This window comes from Anomalospiza imberbis, chromosome 5 (assembly GCF_031753505.1).
Source record: "Anomalospiza imberbis isolate Cuckoo-Finch-1a 21T00152 chromosome 5, ASM3175350v1, whole genome shotgun sequence".
In the NCBI taxonomy this organism is placed as follows: domain Eukaryota; kingdom Metazoa; phylum Chordata; class Aves; order Passeriformes; family Viduidae; genus Anomalospiza; species Anomalospiza imberbis.
The window spans coordinates 42,391,922-42,413,411 of NC_089685.1; the positions used below are offsets into that span (position 1 = coordinate 42,391,922).

Genomic DNA, 21,490 nt, shown 5'->3' on the forward strand with positions numbered 1-21,490 from the left:
GTTCCCAGTTCCCCAGTGGCCAACACTGCTGAGTGAAATGATTTTTCAGCAAATACAGTTCACTTCTGGATTATCAATATATCTTACATTTGCATAGCAGTACAGAAGGCAGGTTCTCATTGACAGACTTGTTCCTTGCAGACGTTCCCTGCCACTGTTCAGTCTCTAGTTCTGGATATGCTGAATCTTTCCTCCTCTTTGTCTTGTGTGAATAATGCCATTATTTAGATATTTGGCACTTGTTTCCTCTCCTTCTTTCTACATGTGCTGTCATGTAAGTGATGATTTGGATGTGTCCATGAGAGCTCTATTCCCATCTTCTCATTTAAGTCACAACCACTGGTATTATCAGAGCAAAAAGCAAAGTGTTTTCCCTGACCAAGATTAAAAGGCAGAGTTTCATCAATTAAAGTGCAGAGAGGCAGAATGATCTGAAGGAATCACCTTGCAGATGGGAAGCTGACATGAGGGCAGTGGATTTCTATAGTACTGGACATTGTGCTACCCTATAAAAGAAAATCTTACCCATCTTTGCTTTAAACTACAGAGAGTCATACTTGATTGGCTGCTCTTTGGACTTGTACAGAGACTTAGACAAACATGTCCTAAACCCTTTTTTGTAGGACACATTTTAGCACTTTTATGAAGGAAATTGAGGAAATAGAGGAAATTGAGGAAATTGAGGAAATAACCTGCATATTTGTCTCTGGCGCAAATAACAAGTATGTCCCTATAGAACTTTCCTTCCACATTGCTAAAATTAATTTGCTTGTTTACACCATATTTAAATTATTTGCCAAGGCCAAGTGCCATAAGCCACGACAACTAACACAAATAACAGTACTTTTTTATGATGGTCTTTTCTGGTGAAATGCAAGCCAGTCTGTCGGGTAGTACCTAATATTGAATGATGCTTTGTAGTGCTTCACTCTCCATGCATACAGTCATTAGCAAACATGAAGTTTTATACTTCATGAAAAATATATCTTAAACAGCCAACTTAGTTGAGAAAAATAGGGGATGAGTTTGTCAGAGGGGATTAATTTTTTCAAACTGTTGGTACAATTAAAAATTTGGTAAACATTTTTCAGACTTCCACTGTCTTTTGCATTTTCATGTAGCTATCTCCAAATTATTTACAAGTTTGAACATACAAAATATTAGTGGTGTTAACATTGCTTGTCTTAGCCTTGAGTTACACAGAACTACAGAAGCAACGTCCTAAATCCTAAATTCCACCCAAAAAAAAAAAAAAAAAAAAAAAAAAAAATTCTGAGGGGAGTACCCCATGCATAGGTTAAAGAAAACTGAAGGCCTGACACACAGACAAAAATGCTGGCCACAGATTCCTTTATTTGGGAACATCTCTAACATTCTCTGGGAAGCAACCAAATGCCCAAACCAAGCCAAAACTCTTATTGGTGTGTCAACTATATTAGGAACACCAAACCCCGTGTTTCCAAACATCATGTGTTATTCAGAGGAAATGGCACTGACAGGATTTTACCTCCTTAACATAAGGGACTTCAGAGCTCTCCTTGGACAATGCAGTTTGCTATCACTATCTGCATGATGGTTAGAAGAGCTAGGTACAATCCAATTTGAGGACAGTGTAAATGGTTTCCCACAAAACAGAAAGAGGAAGAGGGATCTTTGGGGAACAGAGAAAACCCAGCATACAAAGCATGCTACATTCTCCCTGTCAACTTTCCCACACCTCATAACCAGCAGAGATTTTTTTTCTTAGCAACAGTATGGACCCATATCACGACTTTAAAGCATTTCCTTTTAATTGCCCTTGACTTTATTATGCTGGGAATTTTTATATATCCATCTTTTACATATATTTTTACTCCTTTGTGGTCTAAAACAAGCTTCAGAGGAGTTAATTGCTGTCTCACTTACACCTTTCTTATAGTTCTTTCCATCCCAGTGGCACAATTTCTTTCAGAAACTGTGAACTCACAGGAATTCGCTGATATGTTAATTCATTTTCCTTTATCTTAGAGGGATTCAATAAATCCCTAAATCATCTCCAGACACTGTGACATTTATGATTAAGCGTAGATATCCATTTCATAGCCACGTGTGATAAAAATAAAAGTGTGTACAATAAAAGTGTGACTTGCCTCTCCTTCAAAAGATGTGCATCTTCTGGACATCAAGGCAAGACACTATCAGTACAGTGCTGTCAATGATCAGCCTTCTGTGCAGCCTGTTTGACCTTTAGTGGCATCTAGTGGCAAATGAGTTTGTAGGGGAAAATTTTCACAATTAAATGGCAATTGAACCAGTGAAAATTGATTTCATCTTCATATGTGAGAGTGGGAAGAATGGAGCTTGCAGTGCATCAGCATAGTGAGGACGCATTGCTGGCTGCCAGCCTACCTTACCAGTCTAAACTAGTCACTAGTCATAATAGGCCATGTGACCAAATTAGTTTCAGTTCTAATTTACAGAGCTTCTTATAAGACTTTCTAATTATGGTTTGGAACAAGGACTGCAGGTAGTTAGCAATAGCCACCTTTTGAAAATCAATGTGCTATTTTTGCTGCTTTGTTGATCATAATTTTATTTCTTCCATTAAGCCAGATGAGACATTTTTTTCTATCACAATGTGGGTGCTCTTACTATTATCCCTAGAAACAGCACAACAGATTTTGATGTTGCTTTGGCAGAAGCATGGAACTTCTCTTCCTAAGTGAAATTCATAAGTGTTTTGATTTTACCAGATGTCACAATACTTTCTTCTCCTGTCTAATATTAAAATATATATGGAACAATAGGCTGGATAGTGGCAACATACTGATAGAAGCTCAGAGTCAAAAGATGTTTGTCTCATAAATATATGATTCTATATTCAGGCAACATACTGATAGAAGTTGAAGAGACTTCTAGCTCTGCTGGGATAACAGTCTGCAATATTTAAACTGATGTAGTTTTAATGCATTAGTTTTCTGGAAAAGTCAGCTGTATGCAAAAAGAAGCAATTGAATAAGCATTGTAGGTGAAACAGTCTGCCTAAATGTTTATTTTTCATTTTAAATAAACCCAAATGTTAAAAAATCAAGACTATATATATATATATACATATATATATACATATATATATATATTTCTGTAGAAAGTATCTCCACAGGTGCAAAATGTCATACATGAATAAATGTATGCTGTTATTGTATATTGCTGCTAATGTAACCTGTTGTTATTTTTCAGCTCCACAAAGGGTGAGAAAACAGCTGTAAGTATAGCATTTAAAATCCATAATATTTTCTAAAGAAAATCAGTATTTGCATTAAATACCTCTTTATGTTCATGCAACAAAAAAGAAGTTTCAGTGAAAAGTTTAGTATTGCTCATCATTTGGGCTGACAGAAAAGGTATTGTTTGAGAATGCTTTTCAGTGAAGTGTTTTCTACTAAATTCTTCCCTTTACATCAACTTTACAAGGAAGCCTGGTGGGAAGTGCAGAAGGAGATATTGAGTCATTCTACAATTGCAAAATAATATGTAGTCAGACCTCTTAGCACAACTAAGATTACAAGAATACTGCAATATGCCATTCTGGGAGTTGTTGATAAAGTCCCTGCTTCTCTGATCCAGAAATGTCTCCTGTTTCCTGGGAACTGCAACTTCCTAAAGGTGCTATAGAGCAGTATGTCACAATCTCTTAGGTCAGCTTTTTGAAACAAGAAGTGAGTGTTATATTGCAACACTGAACATGCCAATGAGTCACAATTCACTTTTTAAGAAAGAAACAAGAAAACTTTCCCCAGTGGATTAATGAATCAGATATATTCATACAAAAAGTCCTTCTTACTTCCTTTGCTGTGGGTTATACTGACATTTTGGCAGCTAATAAAACACAGGGGGCCAGAAAATATATTTGGGACAGTTGAGTGTGTTTGTCTGCCAAATTAAATAATAGACCAGAGACATTGGAACAGGACTAGAGAAAGTACAAGATAAGTGAAAGCTGTGCCAGCTGAGAGGTCTAATAGTCTTACTGGAAAGTGGTTTGAACAGCTTGCAGCTGAGATGAGACAAAAAGTCCATGTGGATAGAGAATTCCATCTGTCCCTGAATACATTTCTCCATGTAGAGATTAAGAAGGATGTAAAAATAATTTGGGTTCCTTGATTTGAATTGTGAAAGGAAAATGGGAAAAGATGATTGTGTTCTCCTGACACTACACTGTGACTTAAGCTTGATCTTTGTTCAAGGGAAAACCTTCTGCTTGAAGAAGCATTAAAACACAGTATTATAAATCAAGGTCCAAAAAGCCCCCTATTAATAAAATTGAATTAATGGTCAGTGGATAGCTGATTCTAGCAGCAAACAAACTGCATCTAGATAAAACTGATTTGACATATAAAATAAATACTTTCTCCAATTCAAGAGGTTTGACTGTTTAGCTATGAAGTCACAGGAAAATGTCTCCTGTGAAGGAGGTGAGTTTAGAGGAAGAAATCCCTGCTGGAGCTACCCAGCGTTCTGAAGGCTTGAAATTGCCTTAAATTAGACATAGAGTTTCTAGTTATCTTCTAGCATGCAATGAGCTGGCAGCTGGAATCTGACAGCTGATCAGAGAATTCATAATTTTCAGTGCCATGGTGGTCTTTAGAAAGCTAATATCTTCTGGCTAAAAGAAGACTGGTTGAACAATTTGGGTTTGATTCAAGTAAACAGTTGGCAGGTTTAGGAATGCTGCTTAAACTGAGGTGGATTTTGTTCTTAAAAGCTTATGTTTGTCAAGCATGGCACCCCAGCAGCCTAAGTGTACAGTATACTTCTTTCCCTACAAATCCAGGAATAGATGAGATTGAAGGACAAGTCCTACCAAAGCTGAAGTGATTTTTAAAAATTCACAGAATATCAAAAGCGTGAGCCACATTTGATTAAAACATAGCAATACAGTGTGTTTCCCAAAATGCTTAAAATCTGAAACAGCTTCATTCATATCAAACATATCACATTCAAGTAAAATATCCAAATAGTATAGATTTTATATTTAATATAATATTTCAGTCTAAACATTATGGACTACATAAACGTTAAGGCAAACATAAATGTCATGGTCAGATTTACCTGAACATATTTTAGCAGAGATGATATAGGAACATGAGTATGGAGAAAACCTGTATTAGTTAACAATGGCATATGCTTCAGTGAGAATAGCTGACAAAGAAGGAGTAATCTAAGGGTTATTTCTGTCCTGACAGGCTCTACTGTGCTAATCCTGAGTTACAAATTGAAAAATATAAAGTACATTGATTTCAAAATAGCCCCTCCCCTGAAGAATGTAACTATATAATGAGAAAAAAAAACCCCAAAACAGGGATTAAATTAATATGTACTAATAAAGAAGACAGAAGCATAAGACAAATAATAAACATTCCTTTTTGTTAATTGATAGGAGTAGCAGGAAGGAAAGGTATGCCTATGGGATAGTGAAGAGAAGAGAAAGGGAGGAAGTAAAAGGTAAGTATGGGTAGTGTAATGTAGTTAGGGTGAATGTAAGCAGCTTGAATGTTATATCAATGGACAAGTGGAGCTGATCAAGGATCCAAATTGGAAATGATACTGTATTGCATGCAAAATATCAGTTAAGAAGGAGAAGCTGCAAAAAGCAGTCAAAGAAAGGGTACAATTACTAACAGATTCAAAGAAACACAGAGGGAGACAAGATATATTTTACTTTTCAAGACTCAGTTTGATAGCATCTACAAGCCGTACTCTATGTGCTGAGCGCTTTTACCAGAGACAGCCAAGAACATTAGGAAACAGTTGCTACTACTCTTTCACTTGCAGACAAATCAGCCCTTATCAACCACTTAATTGGTGAGGCTTAGTCATGCTTCAGAATCTCTGAAAAATACTTAAATATTATATTTATTAGCTATTAGCTTATTAAAATCTTCAGACAAATAAGTCACAACAGCCTTATCACAGAAGGGCTATTGCCAAAACTAGATCAGATCAGCCTTGACTTTGCCTAGCTGAACCTTGGAAGTCCCAAAGGTTTTCAACAAACCTCCAGGGATGGAGATCCTACAATCTCTGTGATTGTTACCTTGTGCTCCCAGGACAGATGTTTTCTAATGTCCAGTTTGAGCCCCAGTTGTTTTCCTTCAGAAATGCCTATCAAGTCACATAATTCAAAACAGATGCTAAAAGACCCTTTATTAAAGACATTTTCAATGCCACAAGACAAGTGCCATGCACTCAGCTATACTTCCCACAGACTCTTTTTACTGTTAGAGAAGCAGCCAGATCACTAAACTGGTAAACAACTTAAAGGGGGAACCACACAAACATGCCTAAGTCTTTACACTGATTTACATTCAGTGTGTGCCTTCTTGTTATCATTGTCTATGGCATGTCAAAAATGGCACGTGGTTCCTGCAATCACGCTTTCCCCCACAATGCAAAGCTGAGTTTCAGCCTAAGAACAGAAAGGTGAAAAGCTTCTCACTGCATGCAGAAGCAGAGGTCTGAGGTCACACCATACCCCAGATTCATGCTACAGGCTGACTCTGTTATGAATGAGGTTTTGGTCATTTGAGCTGGGGAATTGAAAGCAGCTGGATTTAATGCTTGTCATACACACTGTTGGCTACACATGCTGTCATTCCTTAGCCATGCAAGTTTCTTCTGCCCTTTGAGGAGTGCTTTTTGGATGCTATAATGCTGGTATAGTGTATCCTTCTACTGTCACACTCCAAGTTGTTCTTCAACCCAGTCTGCTCCCTTCTCAACTAAACAGATTTGCCAGCTTGGACAAAATGTGTAAAGGCACATATGTTGGTTGCCTGTGCTGCTCGTCACTTGCAATAGGGGCAAAATTTTCAATGATAATATTTTGTTCCTCTCTGCTGGTTGAAATAGGAATGTAATTTTCTCCATATATCTGGGTGAGAAATAGGTGCCGAATAAGTTCTTAGTCATTTAGCATGGGTCTTAAGAGTTTTCAGGTTTAGAATGCCAACCCCTTAAATACTAATCTTCATGGATTTGGTTTTGCCTTTAAGGAAATGAACACTCTAACTGTTGTTGAAGCATTCAGGCAAGTCTGAATAAGGCCTTATATTTCCCTTCTGAACTGGACAACCACAGCATTTGAACTACATTTGTGGTTTATTTCTAATTTGTATTCTCTTGTTAATGTATATTTTAAAGTATAGAAGTAACTTTAAAAAGAGTAATTCTGTCCTAGGATAACCATCTGCAGCAAAAGAGTAAGTGCTTGGCAACACTAACTAGTCCATAGAAGTTCTTACTAGATATAAATAATTCCATGTTCTGGCAAAGAAAGTCTTCACGGTGTGATCTTTAGTTGGAGGAAAGAAAACTTATGTTAGTTGGCACATCTAGCAGCATAATGTAGTTATTATTAAAAAAAGTGACCAAGTAAAAGTGGCACCTTGTTAAATAATGTAACAACTCTCTGTGCACATTCTAGGGCAGATTGGCTTACACTGTTTAAAACAAAAATAAACTTTTATTGCCTTCTGCTCCTGTTAACACTGCTGAGCCAACACATCCACACACAGCAGCAAGAGGCCAGAGCCAAATACAGAAGTGTTTTAGTAGGACCAAGGTGGACTTTAAATATATAAGTCATTAATACAGATTTAAAAAATGGGGTTACTGTAGACCTAAATTTCCAACAGAATCCTCTTTCCAATGTAAATCCTGATCACAGGGATTTTGCAGAACATGCCTGGTATTTCAAGACTTCTTGCAATACCAGCAGCATTGATGCTTCCCAATGTCAGCTGCCTGAGCAGAGGTGTCAGATATGCTCTGCTCTTGTGAGTACAGCTGAGATTTATGGACATGCAGCCATCTGGTCAGATATGCTCTGCACTTCTTTACAGTGATCCCTTTGCTTCAGAGATGTTTCAGGTAGGTTAGTGGCAAATATTGCACACGGCTGCTTCTAGACCAGTGAAATAGTTGTGCTCAGGACTGCTGTCTAGCACAGAGGTCACAGAGAGCACCGTGCCTTATTCCTGCTCTTAACTCTACTCCCCCTTGCTCAGAGTGCCTATATGTCTCTGTGGGAAAGTTCAAACCCACAGAAAGCTGAAGCCATAGAAATGTACATGCTATGTGGCAAGGTCTTTTATAGGCAGAAGCCTCCCATTCTTGATTTCAGGGCTGCATATGCATTTCACTTGAATAGTCCCTCTAGGAATAAAGAAACAGGCTCTACCCATAGTCTAGGACTGGTTCACAAATATTTTTATGACAGCTAAACTCACACACTATTGAGCAGATTTTTCCACTTTCCAGGCAGGTGGAGTAAAGAAAGCTTACAATACTCCTATTCTTGAGCAGAGCCAATGAGTGTAGATGTGCCTGGAAACAAACACTGGGTCAGGGACTGATGGAGAGGGATGGTTCACATTTAGCTGCTTAGGTGGTCAGCTCTGTAATGACTGTGATGTTTCTATTGATGCTTACTGCCAGGGACTTAATCATCTGGGGAACATTGACATGGAATTCTGCTGTGACTATACCTATGGGCACCCTGTGCATTGGGTGAGAGGAAGGGGAGCTGAAGGTGCAACTTGTGAAGACAGATGTCTGATTGTATTTGAGTTTAATGCATTTTGGTTTTATCCATATTTCTTTTAGTTAATCCATGCACAAAACTATTTCCTTCCCAAAAACAATTGTTCATTTTTGTCATAGAAGACATTTAAATTTACAATGGGAAGAACTTTGCTAGAGCTAGGCTTGACCATCTGCACAGAGATTAGCAAAATTTTTTCTTAAATTTGCATTTGAATGAAAATATACCTGATCTGCAGCTACTGACAGCCTGTTGTCTCTAAGACATAGATTTTTTTTGCCTTCAGTAGAAAAGCAATGCAGCCAAATGTATTGTTTCCTTTCCCTACCATTTTAGTTTTCCACTGTATTGCATCACAAATATTTCACAGAATATTTAGTACCTGATGGCTTTCAAACGTTTAATCTTGTTTTACTAGAAATCTGATATTCCTGGATTTTTCAATTATTATTTGTCCCAGCCATGAATTACTTTAGTGATTGATATTAACCAATAAATGGAATGAAAAGTAAATAAGATATTTTGATTTTTTCATAATTGTAGTGTTTGTGTGCTCTTACTTGTTCACATATTTTCTACCAATAAATGATATTCTTAATTCTATTTATATTCAGTGTGAAACTAGTGTTTAAATCAAGATAGCAATATCGAATATTATTTAACATTGAAACCAAAAATGTACTGACAAAATTGCAGAATTTTGTATTTGACTAATCAAAAAAAGGACAAATTGCTACTGTAGCAATAATTAATGGTATCCACCTTCAAGGGGACTTATTGTAAATCTTCTATGATAAGCTTTTAGGAGGTTTCCAAACATTTTCAAAGGAACCTTCCCAATATATTTTTTGCCATTTAAGTTCTAATACCTGTTTCCAGCTTCAAAAAGCTTTGGATTTTTTTATTTGTCTTATTACAGAATAAAGCTGCTATGATTTGATTCACTGAAATCAACCTTGTAGGTTATTTTGGTTATAAAAAATGTGCAGTATGTAATTTATTTTCAAGGTCTACTGTGGTGACTCAGAGATAATGGTCAGTTGCATGAATGACATTTAAAGCAGTTTTTAGAGGACTGGTATGTAAACTTTAAACATAACTATTACCAGTTACATTTTGGAAGTGTTTTCTTAATTAAATGGTTAGACTAGACTCTGACATAGCTAGAGTTAGGTATGAAAAATCCTAAAAGTCCAGGGAAGTATCTACCAGCATAGACTAGAGGAGTACTACAGAAACATACATGAAATGTGTGGAAATAAGTGTGCTTTTCTGTAAATGTGTGAGAATGAACATGGGAATGAAAGGTTAAAGTAGTGCCAGTTGATAAATAATCCACAAGGGGACCAAAGGAGTTTTCTTCTGTTCTGAAGAATGCTGGTCCTACTGAGTCAAAAATGACACTTGGCTTAACTGGAGCCAGATTTTATCAGAGCAACCAAAATGATGACTCTAAAGTGGATAAGTGTAAATCCGGTTCTTGCTAGCATCCAGCTTCCATTGATAGATGTGGAAGTCCAGCATTTCTAAAAGTCTGTGAGTGATAACCCCATTTAAATCTGCAAAGCTCAATTTTGAAAGTGTGTCTGCAATAACTAAAAGCAGTAAAAATAAGATTTTTCTTTTTTTTTTTTTAACAAGTACTTGCAAACCATTTTTGTCTGGTTTTCCAATGCAGTACTGCTTTTGCAGCCACGGGTGGAATTTTCTGCTGCAGCATTTCCAGGGCTCAGAGGAGCTGTGGGAATAATTTCTGACTGACTGGTAAAGATTGCAGCTGTAGACATAATGTCAGCCTTCCCAGTTCATGTCATTTATTAGTGGAGATGCAGTGCAGGTGCATTGGCAGGTGCCTTAGTGCCTAGCATTGCCAATAACATTTAGGTCAGTGCTCAGATGCTGTATGAAGAGATGACATTTTTTACTGTTACCATTAAATATCTATATGAATCACTACCTTCTCTTGTATCTTGGTCTTGTTGCACAGTGGTTTTTTGACTCCTTGTGTACTTTTTTTGAATATAGTATAAAACCTATAAGATGAGGTAAGGTAAAATTCTCCAAATCCTCAAAGATACTATCTCATGCTTTTTATATTTATGATATGTTGCAAGACAAATTTGCAAAAGTCCTAGCAATGTTTTTTTACAGACCTAATTCTGTCCTAACTCTGTCTTCGGAATCCCCGTTTCTTGATAAACTTTTGAAATGTGGATTAATAGCTAGAGCTGACCCCTATCCCCTGGCAATGACAACCTCCTTACAATAGCAGAGTCCTTCTTTTCAACACATCCTTGAATTCAACACAGTTACTTAAAAAAATAAGGTTGAAAAGAACTATATATAGTGTAACTTTCTAAAGGAATTTCTGAAGTTAAAGAAATTACCAACAAAACCAGATTTGATCTTAAGTTAGCTTTTGGCATTACCCTTTGAAAGGCTGACAGCTTCCTGCAGGTGGTCCTGTTAGTATTTGTTTATCTGTTCTGTAGTTCAGTAGTCATAAAAGTGAGACCTGTGGCACTGAGCATACTGCCAGATGCTCTTGACTCCTACCTAATATGGTGATTTTATTCCCATTAAGTCCTGTTGGGGAGAACTTACAGGTTTGGATGTACCTTGAGTGTAGCATGGATTTCAAGGGAAAGCACAACCAGCTTTCTTTCACTGTGCTTATAACAAGTCTGGGAGATTCCTCCTGTTCTTATGTATGACCTGAGGGCATGGACAGCTTCAGAAGAGCTGGCTTAGAGAAATTAACTCTGTCCAATGTCCCTTCTCCATAAAAATGAATAAAGTGGCTATTTTAGAAGAGAGGGTAAGGCAGGAAAATTCAGTGGTATATTTTCCAAATGATACAAACTGTGCCATGGGTTTTGCAGTGGCTGCCTATTCATCACTGTATTTTTTATCCATCTGTGAACCTTTCTTATACATGTTTTTATTTTGAAATAAAAAATACTTCCACTCTTTTTTTTAAACTCGATGACTCAGGATTTCATTTAGTTTACTCCAATTCTGGTATTATGAGAAACAATGGCAAGCTATTGAATGTTAACTTTCTTTACCATGTTTTTGTTATGTGTGACCAGAACAAGTCATAATAATTAAAAGGTGTTTGTATCAGGAATTTGTACATGAATATAGCAGATCTCTGTTTCATTTTTTATTATCTTTCTACAAATTCCTGGCATTCAATTTTCCTTTTGCTTAAGCATTGCTCTGAAAATTTCAAAACCTGTGACATACAGACATCTTCCTTCAGTGGTAGAAATTAATTCAGTTCTTCATTTGTATGTATAGCTGAGGGTGTTTATAACACTGACAATGAATTTTATTTTCCATTTTATTAATCTGCTGCTCAACATTACAAAATGTTTGCAATTTTTTCTTTCAGAACACTATGGTCAATTTTAGTTTTGATCACCAAGGCTATTCTTGTATCATTTGCATATTTTTTGGGTAATATTTCAGTCTCTTTTGCAGACTGTTTAAGAATATGCTTGGTCCCTAAGACAGTTCCATATGGGACTCCCCTAAGAATCCTCTTTTTTTCTTTTTGGAAAATGAGCCTTTATTGTTGTAATTTGTTACTTACATTTCCACCAAGTACTGATCCACAACGCAACTTACTACTTTTCCACATGAGAGCTTCGCTTCTTTTAAAAACATTGTAACAGATTTTGAAAATCCAAAGATGGGTTGTTTGGGAAACTTTCTTTCCATATGATTACAGACTCTGGAAGAGCTCACACCTTTCAAATCTGGGAGGCGTAAATTTGCTCTTCAGAGGTTAAATTTCCTCAATTATGTTTATTTTTTGATTATTAATATAATTTCCACTAATATACTTGGACTGAAAGTCATATTCCTTAGTTTGTGATCCTATTTATTTGAAGCCTTATTATTATTTTTATTTTTATTTTTTAAATCGTGTTATCATTGTTCCCTTTGACAGTAGATGGCATAAGAGTGAGAAAGCAACTGTAACACATGAAATTCAGCAATTTTATATCTGGGTTTTTTTGGACTCCTTAGGTGAGTGTCATCTGGTCTTACTGATTTGTTTTAATACATATTGCAAAGCAATTCTAAAATTCTCTAATCACTGCCAATCTCTCAGGGCAGATGAGGTAAACCAGATGTGCTGACTCAGGATTGGTTCCTTTATGACTATATTTGTGTCCCAGGAAAGATTTGTCTACCATCTAAATCCACATGGGATAATAAACCTCAAGTTGCATGATTCTGTCTTTAATAACTGAGAAATGAAATGTAGCCTATGGTTGTGAAAATCAGGTTAGCGTTTCACATACACCAGTAAAGCAGCATCCACACCACATGTCTGAAAAAAGGGTAAGTGAAAAAGATAAATTCCATTTTATATAGAATTATTAACAAAGTAAAACACTGTGATAAAATACTGCAGTACTAGAGTGTAGTAACTTTAATCTAATAAACATTTTTAAAGGCAGTCTACAAATGGACTGAAAGGAAGGAGTCTGAGATTTTTTGCTTCCTTTACAGTACATAGAAGAAATCTGAAAAATTATATGGGGAAAAAGAAGACTAATTTTCTTGTTACATATGAACAAAACAGATTTAGGGAAGGTGGGGGACAACAAGAAGTGCTTGGCTTTTCTGTAACCAAAAAATCATATTTGTTCTGCATATTTGTTTTCCCAGAGTTTTCAAAAATAGTCAGTTTTTCTGTGACAGACAGACGTGTGATTTTCCTTTGCATTGATGAAAACAGCTTTGAATATTTCCTTTTAGCACCCACATACTTGGGGAAAAAAGGATGTATGAACATTTCTATTGACATCCCTTGTTCTCTCTCTTTTGGCTTTAATCAGCAGAGATGTGAATTTCACTAAATAAGTTGTTAGTGAATCTTTCTGGCATTACATTGCTGATATTGTTATGGTTTAACAACAGCAGAGAATGAAAGCCTTTAGAGGGAGAAGCAACAAGCTCTTTCACAGTGACTTTAGCAGAAACAAAGATTACCTGTTAGAATAAAAGTGGGTTGTGTGCTCTTTAATTATAAATATATGACAAAATCAAATAAATTCAAATAGCCATTTGAAAATAATCTTCAAACAAATTTGCTGGTAGTGTGCAGTAATTTTTTTTTCCTAGCTTAACAAAGCCTCTCAGATATGAATTTGTAGAAAATTTTAACAGAGCCACAAAGAATTAACTACTGTTAAAAATAACCATTATCTTCAGAAAGTTTTTTGCTTCTTTAGCTACAAGAGGGGATTTGCTTTTCCTTAGGGAAAAGTGTTCACTTAGTGTTCACTTAGAAACAAATCAAACCCACTACTAACTGTGTTTATGCAGGTCTAGTGTCTCCATTACTTACACAAGATAAATTCTATTGTTTTCTCTTTATTTTCCTATTCGCGCTTTACATTTTGTTTTTTTGTCCTCAGGATTAGGATTATGACCATGATTAAGAAAAAAAATCGTGGAGACTTTAGACATCTTTTGTTTCCCTGCATAGCTTCTGTTGTTGAAGATATGAATAGTTACAGAGAAACTCCAGCATTTTGAATGGAAAGTTGCTATAATTTGAAATGTAAATAGCTACATTTGAAATGTAAATAAGTACATAATGTATGATTATTGAAACTACATAGCCACAGGTTCTTCTAGAAGGTAGGCAGCATTCCAAAATATATCAAAATCAGGCATTTAAAGGGAATGCAGTTATGACCTTTAGCTAATGACTTTTTCAGTAAGTAGCGTCTCTTGGTTGCTATAAAATCTTACCAACATTTTCCCCTTCAGAATTAGTTCATCATATAAAGAGGAACTATTTCTAAGAAACCAGTAGCTGGTAAAACTATGAATGTGTCACAGATAACACCATTTTTTCAGTTCCATAAGAAATACCAGTATTAAATACATGACTGTAGTTTAATGTCAGTATAGAGCATAACTACATTTATAATCCACTAATCCTAGAAGCTCTGTCTCTCCGACATCTCTTTAACAGTGCTTTAATAAGGCTTTGCATGAATTTACAGCCTTCATTCAAGTATCATATTAAAGGGCAGAGGTCATGACTTGGGTGATTCTCATTTATCAGGTACTGTGTTTTCTTACATGTTTATTAGTATATAAATAAACACTTTAAGATACGTATTAATCAAATGGGACTTTTTAACTCCCTCTCATCTTCTCCCTTGTCTTACATTTGTTGCCCTTAATCTTTTTTCAGACCTTTTTTGCCAAACTACAGATAAATTTGAGCCTCTGCCTGTTGCTATGTCACTACTGAGTTGAGCTGCTCAACAAGAAATACTCACAGCCAGTGTGAAATGCATCACAAATGCACTTTCAGGTTGATTTTTTGGCTAGTCTTTTCATTCCAGCCCTTCCGCTCACATGGACAAATTTTTATGGTTGCATGCATCACAGTCAACAAGATTTTTGGGGCAATGTTGATCCCTAAAAGCTTAGTGATAATAATGCCTTAGGGTTCTCTTCTCAGGTTGCTGTGTCACATACACATGCCTACATTTCAGCTTGGCCCATTCATCCTGTCTCTGGCTCATGCATTCCTGTAAAGGGACCTTTGTAGGCTTATTGTGGTTTCTATTTCTTGATCCTCTGTCATAGACTTGTCAGGATAACAGTATGTCATGCAGGTTTAAAGTTTTGCTTTTTGAGTACATTATAGAGGAAATAGCTGCTTAGCTACCATTCTTTTCTGAGGTGCTGTGGTCCCTTGAGTCCATGGCACATGTTAGCCTCATAGATGAGCAGCTGCACATGGAGCACTACCTGTGTGTTCAAGGTACATGTGCAACGCTTGAGGCCATTCTGAGCAAGAATATTTTTTCAGGGCCAAAATAAGAAGGAAAAGTGTTAATATTAAATTCAGGGTCAGGTGGATTCTGCAATTTCAGGAACACATTATTTCAGTTGCCTCTCCTTAGGTAACTGGAGGTTTAAATGTGTTCCACATTCCAGTTAAGGGATTCACCCAGCTTTCCTCCTTCCACTCGTCATCAGGCTGCTCCAAAATAGATTCACCTGTACTTTTCTTCTTACTTGATACAAATAGTGCTCTTCTGAAGAGGCCAGGGACACACTCTTAGATCCCTGAGCATTGCTGGATGAATGCACTTGAAGGCTGAAAAGTTTCTACTAAATTTCTAGGTAAACAGGTTGCTCATTGCAGGTAGAGGCCTCTATCAGGTAAACAATCCTGTCAAGGCAAGTGAAGACTCTTGATATGGTAGAATGTGTCTGAGTGACAATATTCTGTTCTTGTGACAGAAATAATAAAAAAACCCTAGACTGTAGTTAAGAGTCATCTTTCTAAAAATTTGGTGTAGGGTCTACTCTTTTCTGTCTCCATAGGAAAGGAAGAGTGCTGCTGCTACTAAGATGTGCCCAGGTGGGCTGCACCCCTCTGAGGCTGCAGGCTTGGCAGAGGGGAGGCTGGGAGAGCCTGTACCTGTCAGCCAACACACAGAGCAGCACTGTGCAGTACAGCCTGGGGATAGGGGCAAGCTGGGAGGCTGTTGGGCTTCAATTGTAGTGGCAGATGAAAAGATGCTCTCACCAAAGGCCTGAGTTTGTGCCCCATGGATCATTCATTTGCATAAGAAGAAAATCCTGTGGTGCTTCCTGGGTTTATCATGTGGCATGCTCTGTGACATTCATTCCATGGTTAGCACAGGGTCTTCAGGAATTTGGCTTTGAGGGGAGAGCTGAAAGCATTTGTGTAGGACTGCATGAATACATCTACTGAGCCTTTTACATTTATTTTACATTTATTCAGTATATCCACGGATTTCAAGCAGTTGTATAATCATGCACAAAGTGGCTATGGCACCCATTAATTTTTTACAATGTAATAACTCATATCCCACAGTCAGTGACCTACCAGTCATAGCTTCCAGTACAGCTGAATGTGTGCTCATTCTTGGTAAATGACCTCTTAGAGAAAGAAAAAAATGTAGATTCACAAAAAAATTTTCTTCTTCTGCTTCGGAGTTCCTTAGGTTCCTTTCCTTGTGTCTGCTGATCGTCCTCAAATTTTCTAGACAAATTTACATTCTCAAACAGGGCTTGTTTTTTCATCATGACAACATTTCTTCAACCAGGAATATTTATTTGAAAATGGAATATGCACCTTCTGCATGGGAAGATTACTGGACTGAAATATCGCTGGTGCAACAAACACCAGTGTAAATCTGAAGTAATTAACTGAAATTAATGCAGTTGCAAAAATATAAAAATAACACAAATGAAATGTCTTCAAGACCTAGTACTGTGATTCCTTGAGCCATTAGTTTCTCAGTTTAAGCTTGTATTGATCAAATCAATCAGTAGTGGGAGGAAGAGAGAATAAGAAATTAAATAGAATCATTATACACACCTAAGTTTAGTAAGCATATTACTGTAAGTTACTGTAAGTTTAGTAAGCATATTACTGATATATTACTGTATACCTTACCAAATTTTATTACTCTGGGATTTTTAATTTTTCTTGTGTTTCTTTGGACAAAGAAATTACTAGCTTTTGTCAGGTAAATGCTAAGCACATGCCTGAATATTAACAAGCAGAAAGAAAATGCTTCCTTTTATTTTCAGACCCACCAAATATTGTAATTCATGTTCCTCTTTTTCTTCACAATCCACAGCTACACACATTTCATACTGTCATCTTATAAATCTGCCATCTTTTGTTTTGATTATACTGTGTCAGTTTTTGTAATCAAAATCTGAATCCTAAAAAAATTAGATTTAAGGGGAATTTAGCAAGCTTGTGGTATGGAAAGGTTAACTGAAAACTGTCAGTTGAATAATGCGATTTTTGTGCTTGAAGAGTGAAAATTGTTAGTTCTCTGTCATCTAATCTGCCTACCTATTCTCTGTCTGGATAAAGGTTTAAATGTATAGATAAATACTTAGTGTATCTAAAAAAAGAGAAGAGACATAACAGTAATCCCTAAATCAGCTTTGCATGCTGCCTTAAAACAGTGAAATACTTTGTATCATTTAAATAGTAAACTTCAAAATCTAACGTCATTGCTCTACTCTCAGGGAAGGGGAAGACCCACTGAATTATACTCCAAGTGGTGGGTTAGCGCAGCCATATGTTGCTCTGGACAAGAAAAACCAACCAGGAACACCAGTCTTTGAGAGTGCGACTAACCCACTTTCCACATCAGTGACACCAAAGCAGTTTATCTGTTTTCTTGGAAACATGCCTGCGCTTCTGTCCCCTTCCTTCTTGAAATGTACTGCGCACAGAGCAGCTGCCAAACCAGATGAATCGCACACTAGGGGGAATCGCTGAAAATAAGTAGCATGCCGATTGAAAATAGGGCTTGGGAATAATTGCAGGAGAGCAACACAAGCATGATTTTTACCATTCTGGCTTCCTCAGCCAATTTCCAAATGCTTCATGTTCTGTGGAATGCATTCTAGAAGAGTTGTAGTGGCTTGAGCTGTATCAAAAACTCATTGCTGTCAATGACCTTTAACAGCCAAAGATTTGCATCAGACTGTCAGTGCCCAGCATTCTGCATCTGAGGTCTCACATGTTAGTGAAAAACCTAAAAGAGTGCACTCCAATAAATCATGGCATTTGGTGCTTATGCCCAAAACTGAGACAAAGTCCTGCCCAGCTCAGATGCTACCAGAGAGCAGGGGCATGTCCCTGACTGCCCAGACATGTTCTGCCTCCTGTGTCCCTGGGCAGCTCAGTGGCTATTTTACAAGCCACCATACAGTGTATCCAGCACGCAACAGACTCCTGAAAAAATATAAAAATGACTTTTCTTAGTTGACAGCTAGATCAACAGCTTCTCCTGGGAATACAACCTGAGCTCTCATCTAGAAGCAGGAAAAAGCTTATTTAAGGACCTTGTCTACCCAACAGGATACACACCTGTATTTTCTAGTGTTTCTCGACCATTATAGACACTTTAATGCACTATGGGAGAAAGAGGGAACATTTCCATCTCTTCCTGTTGAAGCACTCTTACTGTGAAAAAGAATGCAAGATTTATTATTGTACAACAAAATGCAACACAAAGCTAGACTGCTTTTTCTGTATTTTACCATAGAGGCAAATATATAGATTTCTTGTCCTTATCAGAGGCTTTACAAAGATTTAAGGAACAATCACTGTGTAAAGACTGTTTAGAAAAGGATTAGGATTCAGCTGTTTTATTGCCAGTGTCTTAGCCATTAAGCTATGAACCAAAGACAAATTTTTCTGCTTAATTTTTTTTCTAATGTTCTAATCCAATTGATCCTCATTTTGTTATTACTCTTCAGCTTGGTTTCATCATAACATCCTCCAGAATTTTTCTATTTCTTCTTAAATGTCTTTCCAGATAAACCCAGATACTCTTACAGGAAGTTAAATGGAGCATTAAAATATTTTCTTAGTGTGCTTTTGTCCTCCAAAAACCAAATTTCTCATTTTGTTATGGGTATTCCAGCAATTACACAGTGATAAAAGATGAGACGGCAGCAAAAATTAAACTTGTCGTTTAGTTGTCCTTTTTGGAGTGTGCTTAAAGGGGTTAGGAGAAATCATGCCTAGCCATTTCCTTCTAGAAACACAGAGGGAGAAGTACCAGGCCCAGCCATGCCTTATGCATCAACTTTTCATGTAAGTCAATACTGAGGAAGAGCTACAAATCTATCAGGTGGTCACCTCTGGGATTAGAGAGCAACTAAACTGATGTATATAGAGTCATTGTTCAGGACTGCAGAAAAATTTAGGAATATTGTCTTGATGAATTTGGTGTCTGGTATTTCAAGACAGGTTGCTAGACCCTCTTCGGTTAGTCAGAGATTCCTGAAAATCGGAATAACCAAAAAAACTTTTCTCCTTGTCACCACTGAGGTTATTTTATTTTTTGGCATTAGCACAGCTACTATAAGAACTGGTCAGTTCTCTTCCAGGACTGTTCATATTACAAAGGAAGCTAGGTCTGTTCCTCCAGTTACGGACTGTACTCCAGAGTCTCAAGAGTTTTGGTTGTTCAAACATACGTATTGCATGTATATTTGGCTTTAACACTATAGTCCTTATTCAAGCAAAACCACCCACTATGGTCAAAAATGGTAGTGTAATTTGGCATCCGGTTACAATCTATTCTCAAGTGGTATTGTTCTCTTCCCACTACTGTTACTTCTTGCTTGAATAATTATTGTTCTTCTCTCAGATTTCTCCAGCTTTAATAATTTATTAAATCTACTAATTATTTTTATTTTTCCTTCTATACAAGAGAAAATAAAAGTTGACAAAACTTCAGAATGAGGTGACAGAATTAATATAATGCTATTTTCATATTTCTTGCATATGCAAAGACTGTAAAGGATTTCATATTTCCTCTCTTTCCTCTTCTTAATACAGTCTTAACAAGTTAAATACCTTTTGGAATCCATGGTAAATATTAAGCAGATAGTCCATTGTGGCATTTGAAAAAAACCCCGTATCTACGTGTAATTATTTTTTTGTCTATAAGTAAATGCACCCTTATTTTCAAGGAATGTGACTTTAATTACATAGAAGGACAGTAAAAACAAAGTAAAATATTAGAAATAGACTTTGTTTCCCTTCTGTTGTATATCTTCCAATGTGACAATGTTTCTAAAATCTTGCAAGGAAAGATTTTGTGTCTCAAATATTTTTTGAGAAAAAAAAGCATCACAACCTTAGATCCCAGGCATTTCCAAAGCCTCATTATTTGGAAAGAAACATGTTTTTTGATTGTGTATGTATACATATATGCAGTCATACATGTACATGCCAACAGTTTTAGAGTGCCATCTGCTGTCATATGAGGCTAAATAGTGTTGTTTCTGTTAAGTTTTCAGGATCAATAAAGTTGTTGTGCCCTTGAAAGGTTTTCTGATTAAATTGCACCACAAGGCAAAGCACATTTTTAAATTGCAGGAGGTACAAAGGTGTTTTTGCCAAGTTTTGGATGTATAGAATCATAGAGGCATACAACAGTTTGTGTTGGATGAGATCTTGATGATGATCTTGTTATAACCCGCCCCCCAGCCCCCAACCGCCATGGGTAGGGACACATTTCACTAGACCAGGTTGCTCAAATCCCCATCCAATCTGACCTCCTGAGCTTGGTGGAAGTGATCCTTGAATATTAACCAGTCTTCTTGTGCCCCTCTTCCCTTCAGGGTTTTATTGCATGGCATTCTCTCCAGTCATAGGAACTACTCCACCACAACTTGCTGATAATAAGGTTGTAGTCCTGATAATTTGTGTGTATCTCTAACTCATCTTGTTTATTGCACATTTCATGTGTTTTATAGGGGCATTTAAGTTGAACTCTTATGAAGAGTGGCTGGCTGGAGTGGCATGAATTTGTTTGTGCTTCTCTTTGGATGCTCTCTTGATGACCTGTGATCCCTCTCCAGGTTGTGGGCATCTCTTGCTGATACTGGCATCAGACTGGTAGGGGTGAGATGGATTAAGCAACTTTAGTTTAAAGGTCTCTTCACCAGCTTGGCAAACCTATGACCAAAGATGCTCTTCCCCTCTTCTGACAGATGGACACACACGTGGACCCCTCTGTACTGCATTATGCTTGAACTCATGTGATTGCTGAATCTTCCTGACTCACCTTTCTGCTGAATCTTCCTGACTCACCTTTCTGCACAATCTCTTTATTCTTTTGGCAAAAAATGAAAAATTATTTTCATGGAAGGCTTGTGTAAAATATTGTTGATTTTCTTAAAATGTTAGTCTATCAAGACCAAGAGGTTATTTTATTGTTGATCTAGAAATATGTTGCACTGAGTCCAGGCAAATGTGAACAGCAGCAAAGGTATTCAGAAGCAACATCTAATCTCCTTCTTGAGACTGAAAATCCAAACTTCTTCTTCAGGAGAAAAGTC

General features: G+C 36.9%; 1 long non-coding RNA gene across 1 annotated transcript in view; it reads left to right on the plus strand.

Annotated features, from left to right (window-relative positions):
• The window catches only part of LOC137474078 (uncharacterized), a 34,433-nt gene extending 21,607 nt beyond the window's left edge, over positions 1 to 12,826 (plus strand). Inside the window, exons 2-3 of the long non-coding RNA XR_010999131.1 lie at positions 5,417 to 5,481; positions 12,540 to 12,826. This is a non-coding gene — a long non-coding RNA (uncharacterized lncRNA). The remainder of the gene's footprint in view (positions 1 to 5,416; positions 5,482 to 12,539) is intronic.
• Positions 12,827 to 21,490: the final 8,664 nt, after the last annotated feature.